Source organism: Bidens hawaiensis, unplaced genomic scaffold (assembly GCF_021521415.1).
Source record: "Bidens hawaiensis isolate Kalapana, Puna unplaced genomic scaffold, B.hawaiensis_p1.1 tig00008947_1, whole genome shotgun sequence".
NCBI lineage: Eukaryota > Viridiplantae > Streptophyta > Magnoliopsida > Asterales > Asteraceae > Bidens > Bidens hawaiensis.
The window spans coordinates 771502-777501 of NW_027491651.1; the positions used below are offsets into that span (position 1 = coordinate 771502).

General features: G+C 36.6%; 1 pseudogene; it reads right to left on the bottom strand.

Moving 5' to 3' along the window:
• Positions 1–946: 946 nt before the first annotated feature.
• Positions 947–3838, bottom strand: LOC143530500 (uncharacterized; annotated as a pseudogene).
• Between the last annotated feature and the right edge of the window lie 2162 nt (positions 3839–6000).

Below are 6000 nucleotides of genomic sequence, written 5' to 3' on the forward strand. Positions count from 1 at the left end.
TATCACCACACCTCTACCACCTCAAATCCAGCACAGCCAAACTCGGCCACCACCACCCACATCCCCTTCCCGTCGTCTTCCCCTATTGCTCCTCTGTACATATTCGGAAGAACCCAACTCCAGTTCTTCATCATGGAGACTCAAATTCAAATAAATTAAGGGTTTTCTAGTGTTGATGAAGGTACAGTTCCATGGAGAATCCATTGACTTGGGTTAAATTAGGGGTTTTCTAGGGTTCTTGGAGATTAACAAACTTGTAAAGTTTTTGAAAGTTTTACTCACCGGGTTAGTCTGATTATGATCAGGTTATGTTCGGTCTGTGAACACAAATAGGATTTTAGGATTACAGGTTTGGGTGGATCTAAATCCCTTTATCGATGGGCGGTTTAGATATGTTGTGGGAGGTGGGGGTGGTGGTGATGTTTAGATTTAGGGTTAAGAAGATACAAAGGGGAACATGATTAAAGGAACAGAGAAAATAAATAAAGTAAAGGAAATTACCAAATTACCCTTGATTTAACTGAGAAAAATAAACAAGGTTAGAAAAAAGTACTAGAATTGCAAGTTTTAGAAAACTGAGGTAGCCATTTGCAAAAAAATCAAAAATGGTACTAAAATTGCGTAGTTAGACAGACCACAGGTACTAAAATGGCACTTAACTCTTTCTAATAACTAAATATAAAACTAAAACAAAGACCCAACAATATTTAAAAAAAAATGGCCAAGTTGTCTATACAAAATACCAATGGCTAACAACACCTACACATGTTGATCAACTCTACAATATCATCACTAGTCTCTTAAAACCGATAGCCGAATTCACCGCTACCATCGGCCAAAACCGTCTAATCAACTAGTAATACTCTTCCTACTAAATGTTACGATGGCTTAATGAATTTCCTAACTTACCCCTGGAAAATACACACCATCGGGCACAAGAATCAACCCGATTAAACCAATCTTACCTGCTCATGAGCTTTTAAAGCATCACAAGTAAAACTCTCTAAAGCCTTAAAAATAGGAATTACACCACCTTGTAAACTACTTGACCCACCTTTCCCAACTAACTTCATAGCTTCTTTATAATCAAGACTCACCTGGTCGTCCGAAGGAACCATCGACCCGTTTGCCGTGATCTTGTCTTCTTCTCGCGAAATCCTTTGCAATATACTCTTTTTTTAACATTAGTCTTTGCATATCATCTTGTCTCTCCAGCAGCTGTCTCAAATTCAAAGCGAAATTAAACATTGCTCTCGAGACTCGTTCTTGAGACACGTCTTTAATCTCCCGATCCCAATCGTTGCATATTATGAAAATCGGTGGAGCTCCTAAACGACCCGGGGAATAAGGAATCTCACCATCAATGGTTACTTCTGCTTTAGGATCAATGCATTGTTTTAGCCACCCGTTTAAAGAATCAACATATGATTTCTGAGCATTAATCCAGTTATTAAAATGTTGGGCCCACGTTACAAGTCCCGCTTCAAGCTCGAGAGTGGTTTTCAGGTTTGAATCTCTTTCAAGACTCGTGCTTGCCCTTAAAGTCCGACTCCTGCTCTCCATGATTGCTTCAAACTGCTTTCGGTGACATTTTACAATCGCTTGCCACATTCTTATTAACCTGTAGAGAACACAATAATAATTGTTATGTAATATTAACAGCATAAACTATTTGCATTAATACAAAAAGAAATTCATACCCTTAAATCAACTCGTTGACTTGTGGCTGCAGTTCTTTGTCTCTCACTTTATGTATCTCGCATGATATGGCGTCAATCGCTTTGATAGATACGTTAAGTTTAGTCTTTAATCTTCTTATAGAAGCCTACAATGCATCAATCTTACTAGCTTCTGCTCCCTTTGCATCTAATTCATTCAATCTCTTGCACATCTTCTCATATATCACCCTTAGCCTCTCTCACCCTAAAATCAGACCAATCACCTAATGTATCAACTTCACATTACAGTCATTATTAAGTACACATCATAAGTTTTTATGTAGAACTAGTATTACCTTAACTTCTTTATATAACTTCTTCTCCCATACATACAGCTTCTCCAAAGTAGAAGAAAGATTAATAGGCCGAATATCCTCAACTGCATCCAGATTATACGATCCTGCTAATTTTGTTACTCGAGAAGACAGTTTTACAGATTGCACTGGATGGTCTGAAGATGCCAATGAAGGTGCTATTGGATAGAGAATCTTGGATAAGATCACTGCAAAAGTGACATATATAAGTAGTCTGTGATAAAAGATTACAACTTATATTAAATTTCTTTACCCTTAAGAAGTGCAAACTTTGATTGATAGGGCAACTTCCCTGCTTCAAGCATCAATGCCACTTCTTTACCATAGCTAAACGCAACTTCAAATTCGTCTTTAATCTCATTAACTACTTCATGCAGATCCCGTGAACCGTGAGGAGATAACGTTGTCAAACTACTAAAAATCGAGGATTCTAACTCTTGTGTCGACTCATCCAAATCCAAATGACTCCCCTTTTTACCCTGATAACCTTCCTACGTGCTTATTGACACGATTGTCTCAGAACTGTTTTTATCTACTTCCGTGTTGTGGGCCGAATGTGCTTCTTTATTATCAGATGGTACTGAATTTGAAGTGGATTCGACATGTGCTGGCTTTGCAGTGCCTTCGCATTTTGGTGGCGGTTTTCGCCTAAAACTGTCCTCGGTACTACTAGAAGTTTCCGTCCAAGAACTGACATCAGATTCTTCTTTCCCTTCATCAAGATCTCTCTTTGTACTAAATTTCTTCGTCTTTACAACCTCTTCAACGTGAGACTCGGTTTCGGTTTCTTCTTCCAAATCAGGAATCCCCTCCCTCTCCCTCACTTTATTAGAATCCAGACTGCTACCCATTGATTCATACCCTTATCCATATCCATATCAATACCCATATCCATACCCGCGGTATTCATCATCATAAGTATAAAAAAAGCTAAAGTAGTCAGATGTCGTGGCTGGGAGGAGGACTTTTAGGCTTCTTTGGTTCCTGAAGAGGTGGTGTTGCACTCACACCACCGTAAGAAAACCCGTACCCGTATGGATCATAATGCGTCGGGTCAACCCATTCACTCGTTTCTTGAAAGGCCCTTGCTTCCTCTGGTTGAATCACGGTATGGCTAACCGGTGCAGAATTTTTCATATAATAAGCATACTGATTCGTATTCGAATACTCGTTCCCACCATAACAATTGTAAGAATTAAAACCCTCTTGATACATCCCCCAAGGAGGTTGAAACTGCGACGCAGACGGGTTTACGACATACGGTTCACCCTGATTCGATCCCCAAGGAGGCTGAAACTGGAATCCAGATGGATTCACAACATAAGGCAATGGATCACCCCAATTAGTCTGGTTTACACCTTCAAAATCATGTAATCCTCTAGGTTCATTCGAAAACGATTGCGGATTACCATTACCATAATTAATATTATCATTACCATCATCATGTACATGAATATGATGCAAAGATGAGGTTAAATCAGATTCCGAGTCAGACCCAGGTTCAGATTCATGATCACTATCATCAATAGTATGAATATGCGAAACCGAGCCAAGATTCTTAGTTTTACCCTGATCTGAAGGCAATGTGAGTACAGGGGAAGATGATGGAGGTGGTGAAGGGATAACAAGCTGTTCATCAACAAATCTACAGAGTGCATAACCTATATCCTTAAGAGAATGAAAGTAAGCCAAATGCGAAGCCGATAAGTCGTACCGGTAATCCGCAGCAGACCTGATCAACCTCTTTCGTTCTCTGCAACGAATGACTAATGGCAGATCATCAGCTTTTGAAGGTCTGCAGCCCATTGAAGTAACCCGGTTAGTATTACCATCAGCATTAACCAGTTAACCACCAACAAACCCTAATGTTATTATTGAAATTCAAATTAAACTCATCTCAAACAACTAATCAGAATTCAGATCTAATGTGTTTCGAAATTGATAATAATAAAAATAATAATAATAATAATAATAATAATAATAATAATATTGAGAAGAAGGTGGAATCTAGCAGAGTAAACGGAGGATGTCATAGATATAGAAATATAATAATTAATAATATATATGTATATATATTGCTGCAGCAGGGGTGGGGTGTAATGTAAAAGTTCACTAGACATTAGAAACATGGCATCTTCTTCACACAGATCCCGGGCCTCTCATCAAACTCGTTGGGATACCCGTCTCTATCGCCTCTGAATTCACGACACCTATCATCATATTATCCCAGTCCGGGAAATGCATCGTCGAGTTATATTTGGTCGTCAAGTCAGCAGGCGCACAGTGATTCTGCTGTTAGCTTTTCTCCGTTTGCCTCGACTCACTCGCTTCCTGAATGTTGATTATAGTGTATAAAATTATACTACTTGTCGCTGATATTTTTTCATGTTTTGGTTGTGACTAGAATGATGGTTTTGATTGTGTGTGATTGGTGAGTTGTGCTCGTACCGTTTGAAAGGGGATATTAGTATGAAAGTGAATAGTTAATGCTTCTTAATCTTTTAATAATTAGTGGGGTTTTGTTTTTAATTTAAGTAAAGATATGGGCTTGGGAGTTATGCAATGGGCTTGGATCAGTTTTAACTTTTGAAACTGTCGATGTAATAAAACAAATATATGGTTAATAAGGTCAACATCGAACAGAGGGGTACCATGGACATCATCAAAAATTCAAAAATTCATTCTACAATTTTCTTAGTCTAATCCGATTCTAAGGATTATCCAAGTCACTTGTTTATGATTATTGTTGGTTTGACACTTCCGCACATCGACATCGGTTAGTTACTTTTGTTTGTTTTTTAACGTTTCTGCGTTGCTCTTTTTGTTTTATCTCAAAATACGTGCCAATTTTAATTAGTTTTCTATCTAGAATTTCATCATATATTACGGTGTATGTAACTTCTTACTTAAAAATAACCATTAGCATTTTCCTTCATATCTTGTAACTATTATTGATGTACATTATATAATTTTACTTTGATCTCAATTAACTTTTAACTATGCTAAATGATATTCATAATACTAAAATAATCAATACAAAAGTTATATGTAGTCATTATCGTCAAATCCAATATGGTTCATTCCTAACTTAATTATATTTTTCTATTCAGAAAATAACGATGAATTATATATGTTTTTAACTAGCATTTTTATCCGCGCGTTGCGGCGGAGATATATTTATCGCTTTTATATCGTGCTACTTAGGTTTAAATCAAATCTAACATACTTCCTTTTTCCTTGGTTTGAAAAAATGAGACTCGTTTTAGTTAGTATATTTAGAAAAACGTCATATTAAAAGGTTTTTAAGAGAAAATTACCTAAAATTAGTTACATAAATAATTAATAGTTAATTTAAATTAAATGATGAGAGTTATTTTCTATTTCTACTTATACAAATTGTAATAAATAATTGTAATGCTTAATATATGAAGGTTATAAGAAAATTCCTAGAGTTAAAATGTTATTCGTTTAGTGATATTCTATTTATTCTTATACAAATTGTAATAAATAAATGTAATGCTTAATATAAAAAATTCCTAATAGGTGAACTTGAGGGGAACAATTGAACATTAACAAACCACAAAGTGAGTAAGGGCAGAATAAAAACAACTCTATGAAGAAGTTACAACAAACCAACCATATATCTTCTTCTTAATCTCACCACCACCCTCTCTTTGTTTCTACCGCCGACCCTTGCAGTAACATAATCCCCCATTTTAAGTAAAAATTTGTTGAAACCGATCGACATTAAACTGGTATCCATCAGATTTGAAGAAACTCATCTTAGTTCTGCTGATATTACTACCGGAATCATTGTTCCGCTCTAGTAATTGTGAGAGCCTTCGTCGGATGCTATCGATTAGGCGAAATTGGGGTTTGCAATTTTATTTTTTAGGAAACCATTTGCGAAGGATTAAAAAAGTAAACGACCGGAGAGGGCGTTTATAACCTCCGGTGAATCAGCATTT